This window comes from Hemicordylus capensis, chromosome 4 (genome assembly GCF_027244095.1).
Source record: "Hemicordylus capensis ecotype Gifberg chromosome 4, rHemCap1.1.pri, whole genome shotgun sequence".
NCBI lineage: Eukaryota > Metazoa > Chordata > Lepidosauria > Squamata > Cordylidae > Hemicordylus > Hemicordylus capensis.
The window spans coordinates 316129271-316145516 of NC_069660.1; positions in this window are offsets into that span (position 1 = coordinate 316129271).

The window sequence follows — 16246 nt, forward strand, 5'->3', positions numbered from 1 at the left end:
CTGGAGACAGAAGAGTCTACACCTGGGCCCTCCTGTACACAAAACTTGCTCCTCACCACTGAGCTATTATAATCCTGATTAATTACCTTTACATCCCAACCTTCCTCAAAGGGCTCTTCCTCCCACCCCTATTTTAAGCTCAGAACATCCCTTTGCGGTAGGTTAGGCTGAGAGGAAGTGCTAGGAAAATCTGTGGCCACTCGGGGACTCGAACCTGGGTCTTCCCAGCTGAACCAAGACAGAGGCAAGGTGACCGAGTTCAATATTAGGTCCACTCTTGTGACCAAAGCCTGGGTCGGAAGAGCAGCCAGACAGGATTCCAGACCTTTGTGCACTCTCGAGAAACAGTCCTGTGTCAGCAGAAAATGTGCGGGGGGCGGGGAGAGGGAAGGGTCTCCCAGCTAGGTGCGATCTGGTTGTAGGACAAATGACCTCATTTACCTACACAGGTCACGGCCGGCACGCTGTCACTTTCCCACCCTACTACCTCATTTGAAGAGCCCTGCTGGATCAGGCCCAAGGAGGCCTATCTAGTCCAGCATCCAGTTTCCCACAGTGGCCCACCAGAGGTATGTGCATGCCCTCTCTCTTGCTGTTGCTCCCCTGTGATTGATATTCAGAGGCACCTTGCCTCTGAGGCTGGAAGTGGCCTCTATCAAGACTAGTAGCCATTGTTCCCAGGGCCAGTTGTGGAGGGCTGGGGCTGGAGGTGGCCCATTGACACCAGACCAGTCACCATTGATAGACATGTCCACTGATAGACCTCATTTTTTTGAGACCTATATTTTAAAGAGTTATTGATAGACCTCATTTTTTGCCAACACAGGACCAGTTCTTGGGAGTGTGCACAGAACTTGGAGCCTGGCTGGATCCTTCTCCTGTCCATCTGTTGGTCATGAGAATAGGTTTAATAAGTATAAGTCTCTAAAGGTAAAATGTGCCGTCAAGTCGATGTCGACTCCTGGCGACCACAGAGCCCTCTGGTTGACTTTGGTAGAATACAGGAGGGGTTTACCATTGCCTCCTCCCACAAAGTATGACATGATGCCTTTCAGCATCTTCCTATATTGCTTGCTGCTGCCCAGTATAGGTGTTTCCCAAAGTCTGGGAAATGTACCAGCGGGGATTTGAACTGGCAACCTCTGCCTTGCTAGTCAAGTCATTTCCCTGCTGCACCACAAGTCTCTACTCAAGTGCTTCTTGCTGGCCACACTGGGCAGGAGATGGTTAAAAAGTCACACCCCTAAATCTTGGCTGGTTGCAAGAATAAACCAATGAGGTAGAGCCATTGCTCCTGACTCAGTATATGGCAGCTTCCTATGTTCCTATACATTAACTGCATTTCTGCTATCTGTCCTAATCTTGTTATGCAGATAATTAACATTTCACTTGCTACTACATAACAACCGATAATCAAGTTTATTAAAATATCTGTAGAATTGTTACAAATTATGTACCTTCCTTAAATCTTAATTGCTGCCTGCATATATTTGCCAGGTGTGGGGAAAGGGAAAAAACACACAACAACCTAAGATTTTAATTGTATCATTATCCTCAATTTGTAGAAGATAATTCAGCTTCTTAGTGCAGTTGGAATGCTTATTTCTTGGCAAGCAGGAATAAAGAAAAATAAAAAATCAAGGGCAGCAGCCATTGGTAGCCTTTTGGAACAAAACTGCTGAAAGGCAGCACTCCTGGACATGCCTACTCGAGAGTAAATTTCAGGGCCTCTTAAAGGGAAATAATGCAAGCACTTTAATGATCGTTTAAGAATCTTTGCCCACTTCAGTAGATGCTAGGGTTGGAACAGAAACTTCTCCAAAGTGAAATTCAAAAGAGAATTTCAGGTCTCCAGGAGTCACCACCACCACGAAGCAGAACACTGGAGAATTTTCTCTGTTTCTCCACATCCTTTAATGAGCAATTCTACTGTTCACAGCTTTCCCCCATTTTTATTTTATTTTATTTAACATATTTATATACCATCCAAAACTCACATCTCTGGGTGGTTTACAATAAAACAACACAAATTAGAATTAAATTAAAAGATTTAAAATATTAAAAATTAAAACATTTTAAAACAATGTTAAATTCTATACATCTAATTAAAAACCTAGATGAACAAATATGTCTTAACAGCCCTTTTAAAAGCTGACAAAATTGGGTAGGCTCTTATTTCTAGGGATGTGCAAAACAATTTGGGTACAAAATCATTTGTACCAGATTCTGGCCAATCCAGGTGATTTGCAGACAAAACAAATCACCCCTGTCCTCCATTGCCCAGATTCGGGTACAAAACAACTCACCCCCGATTCAGACTCATAAAATTTGGAGATTTGGACCTCCATTTTGTGGCCAAAGTGGGTTGGGTGGTAGTGCTCAGTGGGTGGAAGCTACCACCCAAATTCCAAAGAAATTGGGCAAACGGGTGATTTTTATAGAATTCTTGAAGTTGGCATGTCTTTAAGCTTTTTCCCATTGGGAATAAGGGGGATTTCAGCAACCTTATAGCTCCACTTGCAGGGAACCAGAGTGCTCCAGAGTGGGTTGTGATGGGTGGTAGTGCCCAATGGGTGCAAGGAAGCTACCACCCAGATTTCAAAGAAATTGGTGAAAGGAGTGATGATTTTTAAAGAATTTCTGGATTTTGTGTGTCTTTAAGCTTTCCCCCATAGGGAATAATGGGGATTTCAGCAGCCCCATAACTCCACTTGGGGGGCATCAGCGTGGCCCAGAACGAGTGGTGGTGTAGTGTACATAGGGTGCCAGCCACCCCCAAACCCACAAAGCACTGGGTTATGTTGTTTCTGAGGTGTTCTGAGAGTAGATTCTCTGGTAGCAAGTGAGAGTAGATTCAATGACAAACATTGTTGGACTACAACTCCCATCATCCCCAGCCACAATAGCCAATCACCCAACAAGATCGGGCAACTCGAGATTGGGAACCCATGGCTTGCATCATTTCTCTAAATGTCAATAGTCCTGTGCTTAAGAGACTCACCATCTTATTTATTTTTTTTAAAAAAAAATGGAGAGCTCATACGGCTTCAAGAAATCTTGGCATACCCCAAAGATTCTGTTGCTCCTTGACATATCAGCATATCAGGGTCTGGCTCTTTTGTTGCTGCAGGTGTGGGCACTGCCTTGTGTGCAGGGAGTATATATGATGGCTGTATTTGTGCCTGACCTTTATCTTCCAGAATAAGTGGAATCATGATTTAATGACCATGCAGTCACAAATGACTTAATGATGGAGTCTTTGATGGAGTCCAGGAGAGGAGGGGCCAGATGGCAGCTGGGCCAGACAGGCTGATGGAAAGGACCTTGTGCTCTTTTCCTCCTCTAAGCTGCACAGAGTAGATGGGCCTCATTAGAGTCAGTGGGAACTTCCCTCCCGGGGTTAATAACAGTATGGGGTGGCGTATTTTTATCTGGACCAGTTGCAAGGGCTTAGGCTGTGCACAGATGAACCTATTGGATGTGATCCTATTCCAATATGATGCAAGCAGTTATTGAATCATGCATCTGATAACATACCAGCCTGAATTGAATCATTTGATGCATCATTATCGGGTCGATGCATCATCCCATGGGATATAATGACCCAAGGAAACTAATGGGAAATCATCTACATGTGTTATTATAAGCAAGAATCAGATAAAACTTTCAGGCACAGTAGAGCTCTCTTAGAGGTGAGGGCTTGATAAGGCCCCCATTCCATACAGAAGTGCCAGGGTTTCAGAGAAACAGGCAATCCCTTCCTGCCCTTTTGACATATTTGCTTTGAATATATACATTCAGATGAGGTCAAAAATATCCAATTGCAACTTCACAAGCAGCATTTTCCCCACAACCACTCACAGAAGTCACTCACAGAAGGGTGGAGTTTTGGCTCCTTGTAAAATACTATTCTATGTCCCTCCCCTCAAGAATTGTGATTGGAAGGGAGGTGAACCAATAGCAGCAAGCGTTGGAGCAGTTGCAAGTCTGAGGCACTATAGCTGAGATGTCAATCATATCGCTGCTCTTTCCCCCCCCACCAACGGTTTTCATACATGGCACATCACCAGATTGTACAACAGGCCATTTTTGTGACATCATCTGTAACAAAGTAGGTAAACAGCATTCCGATCATCGGATGGAGTTCAATACAACCCAGTATGCTGTGGCAAATATTGTAGAGAGCAATGCGAAATAGCAGAGTATTAGCAATTTTGTATCAAAACCAATATGATGTAAAATGCTTCCGATACAGACTGGTCCTTATTGTTCCGATTCAATGCACAGTTCTATTAAATAGTACCCCTCTCCCCATGTCATGGTCCCGATACTGCTTGCACCCACATTCCAAGATCCTGTTATTTATATTTGAGAAGGAGGTGGAATCAAACAACAATCTGTTTCATGTCACATGCAGTTTGACTCTATGGCAATCCCTTTTTCCTGAAGTGAGGTATCAGTGGAGAACTTAGCCAAAGATGGGAACTGCCCAGTAGGGATATTTTTAAAAGTGTCCTTCAAATGACATTTTGTTGAAACAGGGATTGTTTGACAAGCCGTCTGCTTGTTCAGGAATGCAACGGCTCGCATCCACCAAGCTTGCCAAAAAGTTTTAAAAGGGCCGAGGGCCACCTAAACCTTCATAAACATCCCACTTTTACAACCCCCCAAGTCATTGCTGGAACACTTTCTGTGTCCTTTTGCTGCATTGGTAAATCATTTCTCAGCACCACTTCGAAAGAAGGCACCTTAGGGGCAAAAGTGTCATAAACATGCATTGACATAAAAATGCTGTTGTCTTCTTTGCACTCTGCACACTTCCCATTATAGCTTCCCATTAAGCACTCACAGCATCTGCCAGGTAGTTCAGCTGGGCTTTTTCTTCTCTTGGAAAAGCATGCATATGTCGTTCTTGTGCAATGTTCAGGTGGGAGGGCTTTACAGACTTCTTTGTTGGCGGGGGGAGTTTAATTGAAACAGAAGAGATGCAGTTTGCTTTGCTTTCTTCTGTTGGACATTATCATATTTAATTGCATTAGCAATCCAGTTCTAAATATACTGCATGAATGCAAGAGCTGGTGAAGACACTTATGTGTAAGCAACAGGACTGAGGAATGTCCATAGCTCAGTGGAAGAGCACAGAAGCAGGGACGTAGCTATAACTGAGCGAAAGGGTTCAAAGAACACGGGCCCCCAGCTCCTGAGGGCCCTCCAGCTCCATCCATCCCTATTTTCTTCATTATCTCCCTCACTCTGGGGGGCCACCAGAGAGAGGGATGAACACGGGCCCCCTCTCCCCTAGCTACACCCCTGCACAGAAGGTCCTGGGTTCAATCCCCTTAAGCTCATGCAGACTGTACAAATCCACATCAGGTCCTCTTGCCTGGGATGGATCTCAAAGACAGCTGATACCTCATGTGGGCCCCACTTCTAGGTTATTTTATGAGGACATGGTGGGCACCTGTTAATAGCAAGTATTATAATAGCCACCTAATAGCGCAGCGGGGAAGTAACTTGCCTAGGGAGCAAGAGGTTGCTGGTTTGAATTCCCGCTGGTATGTTTCCCATATCGGGCAGCAGCGATATAAGAAGGTGCTGAAAGGCATCAACTCATACTGTGTGGGAAATAGCAGTGGTCAACCCCTCCTGTATTCTACCAAAGAAAACCACAGGGCTCTGTGGTCGCCAGGAGCTGACACCGACTCGACGGTACAACTTTGCTTTCTTAGTATAATGCTTTCAAGTGCCCTACATCTATTTTATGTCTGTAAGCCATACAACGACCTTATAAGTGAAGTAGGCATCATCTGCCTGCCTGCCCTTATTGCAGCTGAGGCTGGTCGCCAAGGTCACCTCTTGAGCTGAGATTTATATTGGGAATTTCCTGATTCGTAACTCAGCCTCTTCGCCAGCATGCTTCGTTTCCCTTGCAATGTTCCTCTCAGTGTCTGTACTGCTTTGCCAGGAAGGATCGTTGCTTTCTCCGCAGGCAGCTGAGCAGATCTGCTCACAAGGAAGTTGCCACTTGATTTGCTGTTTCTCAACCTACTGCAGCTCTTCCCTATCAATATATGAAGCTGCCATATACTGAGTCAGACCATTGGTCTGCCAAGCTCAGTATGGCCGTGCCACGATATTAAGGGCAAAGAGCTGTTCCAACATTCTGCCGTGATAAGCCCTGAACGCTCGATTGGTGGTGTGTTAAAGTTCTGCCTATGCCGAGCTGAAAGATGAAAGCAAATTGTGGGTGCATGGAGCCTCCTTTCTAAAGCCAAATACTGTACAAAAGCCTTTACTGCTGATATGGTGCTGAAATGAAGATGGGCTCATTAACCTGCAGCTTCCACACTTTTTAGAGCATGATTTACTCTCATCTTGAACCAAAGGTTTTTCAGTTGCTGGACTGCCCATTACTCTGACTGATAGCAGCTCTCCTAAATCTCAGGCCGGGGTCTTTGCCAGCCCTGCCACCTTCTAAACTGGAGAGGCCAGGGATTACAGAGTGTTGCATGTATCACATGTGCTCTACCACTGAGGAATGTCCCCTTCACTGTAGGCAGAAACATGGGAGTGTAAATTGCTTGTGAAGGAAGACCCCAACCATCTATGTGAAGCAATGTGGAGCACTGCTACTACAGTGCATTTAATTTGCTTAGTTTTATTTTAGTTTGTGGATTCTTGACCTGTTCTTCAACTATGTTTCCAGGGCAATTTACCAAAGTCAAACAAACAAGCAAACAAAAAACAATAGCAATGAAATCACAATGCATACGGCTATCAAGACAATGAACTGGTTCAGATGTCACATGAACTTCAGTTAGAGATAGTCTCAGTGTGATGTCCCTGAGCCTTATGAACATGTGCTTCTCCCTTCCATCCACGCATGAGTATCTGCTTCCTATTTGGGGTTATTTTTAATTTTTAGTTAAAATAAACCAAAACTGGTCATATCATCCAAACCCACCAATCTACACTTATTCTAACCTGACTGATTGATTAAGTGCTGTCAAGTCGTTGTCGACTCTTAGTGATCACATAGATAGATTCTCTCCAGGATGATTGGTCTTCAACTTGGCCTTTAAGCTCTCTCAGTGGTGCATTTATTGCTGTCGTAATCAAGTCCGTCCACTTTGCTGCTAGGGCTGAGATTCCTGCCTGCAACCTTGGAGGAGCTGCTGCCAGTCTGTGGAGACAATACTGAGCTAGATGGACCAATGGTCTGACTGAGTATATGGCAGCTTCCTACGTTCCTATGTTCTCTTTCCTTCAACTTTTCCCAGCATTATGGACTTCTCAAAAGAGCTGGATTTTCACATAATGTGTCCAATGTATGATAGTTTGACCCTGATCATTTGTACCTTGAGTGAAAATTCTGGGTTGATTTGTTCTAGGATCCATTTGTTTGTTTTCCTGGCTGTCCATGGTATCCTCAAAAGTCTTCTCCAGCACCAAAGTTCAAAAGCATCAATACTTTTTCTGTCTTGCTTCTTCAAAGTCCAGCTTTCGCATCCATACTGTCAAAGGGAAAACTATTGTCTGAACGATTCTAATCTTTGTAGGTATAGACATGTCAAGCCATCTAAATATCCTTTCCAAGGCCTTCATTGCAACCCTACCAAGTGCTAGTCTGTGGCATATTTATTGACTGCTGGATCCTTTACTGTTGATGGTTGATCCTAAAAGGCAGAAACTATCCACCACTTCAATGTCTTGATTATCATTTCTGAGGCTGGTTGCTGTACCCGTTATCATTAATTTAGTCTTCTTTACATTTAGTCATGGTTCCATTTTTCCACTGTGCTCCTTGACTTTCATTACTAGAGCTTGCAGATCATCTGCATTCTCAGCTATCAGAGTGGTGTCATCAGTGTAGCGCAGGTTATTGATTCTAACCTATATGCTACAAATAACCCACCATCTGTCACCCAAACTTTGAACTGAGTTACAGACCTTGAGTTATTTGAAGCAAGTAGGTTAGAATAAGCCGAGATTGGTGGGTTCGCACTTTGTTGTTTATTTTAAATTCGTTAGAAGATAAACACTAACACAGGGATGGGAAGGGGAGTGAGTATTTCCAAGACTCAGCGATGTTGCATGGAGCCTGGCAGTAGCAGAGGTTCCTCATAATGTCCAAACCAGTCCAGTAATGGGAATGGCAATCAAAACAGCAATTAAAAACACCAAGAAAAGTCAAAACATTTCTGCCTGATACTAATAAGACAACTGTATGGACAGCAGTGAAGCCTCCTTGAGAAGAGAATTCCGCAAGTGAGGCACCAAAGCGGAGAAGGCCCTGTTCACCCGAAGCACTCAGTTCAATCAGAGCACCTTTAAAGGTTCTTTGTCATGAACCTTGCTGCCTATTAAGATCATTTGAGGAGGTGTGGTTACAGTTGCCACTGGCTTGTTTGGTGGCCACTTGGGACTGGGCCTTCTCTGTAACTGCCCCAGGCACACCCTGTCAAAATAAGAGCTTCTCCATCTCTGGCTGCTTGTAAAAAAGACCCTGAAGAGGCATCTGTTTCCTCAGGCTTTTAGTTAATTAATTTTAAACTGCTTGTTTCATTTTGTAAAATTGTTTTAATAGTTTGATCCTGTTTTATATTTGTTATTTTTAAAACTATGTGCACTAAAACTATGTGCACATATCAGGCGGTATATAAATATATGAGAGAGAAAGAGAGAGAGCAGGTACTCCTTCCGATACCCAAGCCCCAAGCCGGATAAGACTTTAAAGGCAAGTGACAGTACATTTCAGTGGGCCTAAAACTGATCCATGGTTCGGTGACAAAACCACAGGTTTGCGCATTCAGATGACCAAGATCTTGAACCTCTGGCACAGTTGTCTCCAGTTTTGCATTATTTATTATTTATTTATTACTAGGTTTTTTTAGGCCCGTTACATTAACAGGCGCTAGGAGAGTTGTGCGCTCCAGGCCCCCTGCCGCCATTCCCCCGCTGCCGCCTCCAGCCTCCATGCCGCAGCCGGTCTTCCCGGCCGGGCAAGGGCCCCCTGCCACCGCCGGCCTTGCCTTTCTGGGCCGGCCGCTGCCTGTGGCCTCCACGGCTGGGCCGGGCATGCCGCCGCCTCCATCCCCCCCCCCACGACCCAGTCTCTGGCCAGGCCGTCTCCGGCCGGGCTGCCGGAGGCCTCCGCGGCCGGGCCGGACCCTTCGCCATCAGCCTCCGTGCCGCCGCCGGCCTCCGCTCCAGCCCGTCTCCCCGGTCTCCCCGCTCCGCCCCCTGGTTTCCCCAACATGGCCTCCTCCTCCCAGCGGCCGTGTCTCCCTTGCCGTGTTCTGGGCATGCGCTCCGCGCATGCCCAGAACCGCCGAGGGAGGCACGGACAGACGCTTGGTTGTCCACAGACAAACACCAAGCCTTTTATTAGAGAGGATTAATCAAATTTAACAATTTAACAATTTAACAATCACCTACAAATTAAAACCTTAAAATTTTAAATAACTGAAAAAGCTTGGGTGAAGAGAATGTAACTAACTGCAATTTCCGGGCAGTCTTCAATGGCATCCCTATCCACAATGCATGGCAGTAGTCAGTCCTGGAGGTTACCAGAGCATGGGTGACTGTGACCATGAAATTGTGAGTAAATACCGAAGCAGGCAACTCTCAATGAAAATCCAATTCTGGTCTTAGCACATAAGGACTGCACACACAAACACACTGGCAGACCAGCCTAACACCCTTGCTAATTTGGTAAAGAGGTACCTTTAAAATTGTGGTTTTCTTAGTAGAGGAATACCAACTGCCCTTCTCTTGTGTCTTTTTAAAAACAATATATCCCTTTGGAGCATTTTGTCATTCTTTTGGCTATGTAAACCACTTTTTACTGTTGCTATTGGAAACTGGTATATAAATATTCTTAATAATAATAATACCTTCCCAGGCAAGAGGGGGGCAAACCTGAGATCTGCTTCTGGAGAGCAAATGGTTGATGTGGATCCAGCCGTAGATTTGAGCTATGTTAACTGAACAGATTTAGCAAAGTTTCTTAATCAACTCTTAATGAGATACTTGATCAGCTCCTTTGAAGCCAGGAAAGCCAGATATGCCTCGGTTAGCGTAGACATCAGAGCAGAGAGAAATCACACTTCAATCTATTGTTCTGCCTTACAGCAAGGCAATCTAAGGGCTATTCTATGTTTTTGGTTTTAGGATGTATTTAAGCAACATGACTTGAAAGCCAATACTAAAATATCTTCCTTTGGTTTTGTGGCTTTGCTTTATAGAGAACCAGTGACAGCTGGTGAGGCGATTCAGTAGGCAAAACCACTGGCAATTGTTATGTGGCTTCTCATGCTCCCATTCTTTCAGACTCAGTTCATGTGCAATTAAGAGCAGGACAGGGGAGGGGAAGTAAAATTGGGCTTGCCCAGCAAGACCTGGATTTCTAGATTATTAGACCAGCTAGGTCTTCTAATAGAGGATGTTGTAGGGATTATTTGTATCACCTGCCCCACTCTGCCCCACAGATGCAAGCATCCTTCCTTTGATGATGATGTGGCTGGTCACTATGCAGCCCACCAATGTTGAATTGTGGAAACATTGGTTCAGAGTTGGGTCGTGGTATAGGGGACGGACTCCTGTCTGATAGATTAAGGATGCCTATGGAATCTCATCTGAATTTATCCGTGGATTTTAGTTCTGATATACCTGGTCTTGTTTCCCAAGTGGAACCAATACACTGGGAATTATCCATTCTGGTTTTAAAAACAAAATCAGAGCATTGTGCATATGCAATTTGCTGCCATATTCCTGTTCTCCATGCCTTACCCCTTTACATTACAAATGTGCAGATGCGTGCATTCACAAAACACTGGGGGAAAACAACCCTTACTTGATCTGATCATGCGTTTGTATCAAGATTCTTTGGGGGTGGCATTCTGACAATTCTGACAAAGTGCAGGGATGCATGCATACATCAGAACTGTGGAAACAATGGTATGAAGTTTTGAAATGAGTTGTTCTGTTGATAGATCGTTGCCAAAATATCCCCTGACATCAGGTTGTGTGGATAATTGCTGCCATTTCAGTGATATAGTGATAGCCACTCTTATTACTGTTATTATTACTATTAATAAGTAATTAATAAGTTATCAAAGTGGTTTACAGGAGGAGGTGGTGGTGGAGGAGGGTAAAGTGGTTCCCTATCCCCAAAGGGGCTCAAAAAAAAACAAAACCAAGAGAAAGACCAGCAACAGCTGGGGTCTGAACCAACACACACATAGAATATTTATATACTGCTTTTCAACCAAAGTTCCCAAAGTGGTTTACAAAGAAAGAAAGAAAGAAAGAAAGAAAGAAAGAAAGAAAGAAAGAAAGAAAGAAAGAAAGAAAGAAAATCTCTTGTTGAAAAGTGGCATGCAAGTTAGTCTAATCTAATTAGTGATTAGTAATTTTAAAAAGGCAGTCATGGCACATTTGTTTACCCAGACTTTTAATTAGCTGCTGTTCTAATAGTTTGTTGTTTTGTTTTAATTGTTTTAACATTGTTTTAAATTTTAAGTTATTGTAATGTTTTAATCTTTTTATTTGTTATTTGTATTATTTTGCTGTAAACCACCCAGAGACTTGCATTTCGGGTGGTATGCAAATATGTAAAACAAACACACTGCACAGAAATAAGCTTGATCTAATCAAAAGTTGGGAATAATTTTAGGAAAACTAGTTTGGGCGAGCAAATGGTTGGCAGTAGATTGTCAATTATTATAATGATTATAACAATAATCATTAGTAAGGAAGCAAGGATTTTGCTATACACTTTAAATCCAGAGTTTATAGCATGGAAATAAATACTGTTATAAATAATGACTAGCAGCCAAAGTAATGATGCACCAACATGCCAGTGTTTTCCATCACATAACAGGGTGCCTTTCTGTTTGCTTCTCCTTCTGCCCCCTATTTGCTATCTGCCCCACAGGACTGGCTGCTGTGCTGCAGCGAGGCTTTGCAGGACTGGGGCCCAGGGGGTGACCTGGCAGTTTCCTGGACTCCATCTGCCTAGAGCTGCCTGCTCAGGGCTATCTATGGTGCTGCCAGTGGTGGCAGGCCCACGACCAGCAGGGTCACCCCTTTGGGGGAGAGAGTTCAGGGGACAGTGAGGGCGAGGGCCAGGCCTCCTGGCTCAAGTACTCGCATGGGGGAGGCACTTAATTATTTGGCTTCTGTTTCTAGTTGAGACCTGGGTGAGATTCTTTTATAATGTGTCTGGGTTTGGCTGGAGATGGAGAAACAGGGGGCATATCCACTGATTGTGGGGTGGCCATTCCAGTGGTGGTGGGGAACAGAAGAAGTAACGTGGGCAGGTCAGCAGGCCATTACAGGGGAAGGGGACTTCTAAACCTAATAGCTGTTTCCCCTTCCAGCAGCCCTGTCAGCTCTTTGACCTCGAGGAGCAGTGCCAACCACCTTTGGAACCTCACCTTGCTCCTTTGTAATGCCAGGTCGGTCCAGAACAAATCAGAGACCATACATAATTTGATTCTGGATTCAGGAGCCGACCTGGATTATATTACGGAGACCTGGTTGGGGAAAGCCAGTGGCCCAGTTTGGTCCCAGTTTCTCCCTCCAGGCTACTCTGTTGAGGAGCGGATGAGGGACCATGGGCCGGGATGTCGAGTGGCTGTGATCTATAAGAATAACATTTCCCTTACCAGGATCCCTGTTGAGGTGCTGGACCATATAGAATGTGTGTACCTAAGTTTGGGGACCAGGGATAGATTTGGACTTCAAGAGATCACCCCGCTGCTCAAAAGAGTTCCTAACTGAGCTGACGGACTTGGTCTCGGACTTGGTGTTGGAGTCCCCTAGGCTTGTGGTGCTGGGGGACTTCAATGTTCATTTTGGGACCAATTTGTCTGGGGCGGCTCAGGAGTTCATAGCGGCCATGATGACTATGGGCCTATCCCAAGTGGTCTTGAGACCGATGCACATTGCTGGTCACACACTTGATTTGGTCTTTCACTCTGATCAGGGTGGTGTTCTGTGGGTGGGGACTCCTGAGATTTCCCTATTGTCATGGACAGACCACCTTCTGGTTAAGGTTGGATTCACAATCACTTCCCACCTTTGCAGGGCTGAAGGGCCTCTTAGGATGGTCCACCCGTGAAGATTATTGGATCCAATAGGATTCAAATAAGCCTCAGAGGGATTTAGTGTTGGCTCTGCCAGCAATCCTGTTGATGCTCTAGTGAAGAACTGGAACAGCAAACTCACCGGGGCAGTGGACATGATTGCTCCTAAACATCCTCTCTGACCCGCTGCAAAATTGCCCCCCTGGTATACGGAAGAACTAAGGGGGCTGAAGTAGCAAAGTAGGTAACGAGCGCAAGTGGAGAAAGACTCGACTCGAATCCAACAGATTGCAACATAGAGTACATTTGAAGATATATGCTCAAGCAATACGTGTGGCAAAGAAGAAATTCTTTTCTGCCAGTATTGCATCCACAAGTTCACGTCCAACAGAGTTGTTCAGGGTTGTGAAAGGGCTAGTATGTGCTCCCCCTCCCTTGAATCAGTATTTGGAACCATCAATTGCCCACTGTGACATGTTTAATGAATTCTTTGTGGGGGAAATCTCTTGTATTTGGGCTGATTTAGATTCCGTCTCCACAATTACTTCAGTGTCTGATGCGGAGGTGTCCAGTGACTTCTCTTGTGTGGTTAAGTTGGATCAGTTCCAGTTTGTGACTCCTGAGGATGTGGACGAACTGATTGGTACGGTGCGACCCACCACCTGTCCCCTTGACCATTGCCCGACATGGCTTATACTATCTGGCAGGGCGGTTGTTGTAGAAGGCCTGGTAGAGATTATAAATGTGTCTCTGAGGAAAGGCAGGATGCCTCCTTGTCTTAAGTAGGAAATTATTAGACCACTTCTGAAGAAGCCTGCTTTGGATCCCTCAGAGTTGAGCAACTACAGGCCTGTCTCCAACCTTCCATGGTTAGGCAAGGTAATTGAGAGGGTCGTGGCTTCCCAGTTCCAGACAGTCTTGGAGGAAACTGATTATCTAGACCCGTTTCAGACTGGCTTTCAGGTGGGCTATGGGATGGAGACTGCCTTGGTCGGCCTGATGGATGATCTCCAATTGGCAATTGACAGAGGAAGTGTGACTCTATTGGTCTTTTTGGACCTCTCAGCAGCTTTCAATACTATCAACCATAGTATCCTTCTGGAGCGTCTGAGGTTGGGGGTGGGAGGCACTGCTTTGTGATGGTTCCGCTCTTACCTCTCGGGCAAGTTCCAGATGGTGTCCCTTGGAGACTGTTTTTCTTCAAAATCTGAACTTTCGTATGGTGTCCCTCAAGACTCTGTATTGTCTCCGATGTTGTTTAACATCTACATGAAACCGCTGGGAGAGATCATCAGGAGATTTGGTGCAGGGTGCTATCAGTATGCTGATGACACCCAAATCTATTTCTCCATGTCAGCCTCATCAGGAGAAGGCATAACCTCCCTAAATGCCTGCCTGGAGTTGGTGATGGGCTGGATGAGGGATAACAAACTGAGACTGAATCCAGATACGACGGCGGTCCTTATTGTGCGGGGTAGAAACTCAGGAGATGAGTTTGATCTGCCTGTTCTGGATGGGGTCACACTTTCCCAGAAGGAACAGGTGCGCAGTCTGGGGGTGCATCTGGATCCGAGCATCTCCCTGGTCTCCCACATTGAGGCACTGTCCAGAAGTGCCTTTTATCAGCTTCGGCTGATACACCAGCTGCATCCATTTCTTGAGATAAACTACCACAGGACAGTGGTACATATGCTGGTAACCTCCAGACTGGATTGCTGTAATGCGCTCTATGTGGGGCTGCCTTTGTATGTAGTCTGGAAACTACAGCTGGTTCAGAATGCAGCAGCCAGGTTGGTCTCTGGGTCGTCTTGGAGAGACCATATTACTCCTGTACTGAAAGAGCTACACTGGCTGTCGATAAGTTTCCAGGCAAAATACAAGGTGCTGGTTATAACTATCATGAACCCCACTGCCTATTGTGATCATCAGGTGAGGTCTGTCTGGAGTTGCCACCGGCTCGTCTGGTAGCTACTTGGAGTTGGGCCTTCTCAGTTGCTGCCCCGATGCTTTGGAACACTCTCCCCGCTGAAATAAGAGCCTTTCCATCTCTGACCATTTTTAAAAAATCTTTAAAGACATATTTGTTCACCCAGGCATTTAGTTTTCATTAAATACCACTTTAATAGTTTTATCATTGTTTTAAAACATTGTTTTAAGGTTTTTAATTGTTGTAATGTTTTAACTTTTTGCTGTCATTGATTTTAACCTATGTTTTAATTTCTTTGTTGTCACTTATCTGTTTTAACTAATGTTTTAACTTTTCTGTTTTTGTTGTAAACCACCCAGAGACGTAAGTTTTGGGTGGTATTAAAATATGTTTAATAGAAAATAAATAAATAAATAAATAATAAAAGGGGAGGGTGTTATTCAGTGATCTCACTTTTTCTCTGAAGTCCATGGTGCCTCCCAAACCTAATTCCCTGAGGGTCATGCAACCTTCAGGGACATAGTTTTGGATGGCTTTAGGAGGAAGGGGAGTCAAAATCACCCCTCTCCTGTTGTGCAATAGAAAACCCTGCCTCATTGGGGCATCATTAGTCTGGATGTCAGCCAATGTAATTACCTTCTCAATAAAGTTGAACAAGCTGTTATAAGGACAAGGAAATGTATCTACCACTCTTGATCCCTTCAGATCAAGAAACTTTGGGACTCATTAGCCGTGAAAGCTGTGAAAGCAAAACCTCCAACAGGTAATTTGTCATGTGGTTTCTCAGGTATTCATTTACCCTGTGAAGGCAAGAGAATGTTCTTTCACATGCAAGACTTGAAAGAAATACTGATGCCAATCACACACAATTTACATAGCCCCAGGGAAGAAAAGTTTGTGTTTATTTTTTAAAAAGAGTAGCACCTTGGACTTCTGCTCTTCTTCAGTGTGTTGAATTGCTTTCAGCAAGACTTACACCTGATTTTCCTACTGTCAATATCACATCCACAATGTTCTGTGAGTGTACTTTATCACACTGTTATTTTTCTCCACCTCTTCTTCGTTATTTGATGGACTATTTCCCTGATACTGAGTGTTGCACTTCTAATTATCATCTTCATCATTGTTATCTAAGGTACAGAGGTGCTCTTACCCCTGGACTTTGGCCCCAAATTCCAGGGCCTCCACAGACTCAGAGACCACCCAAATCCTCTTTCGTCTGTCCCTG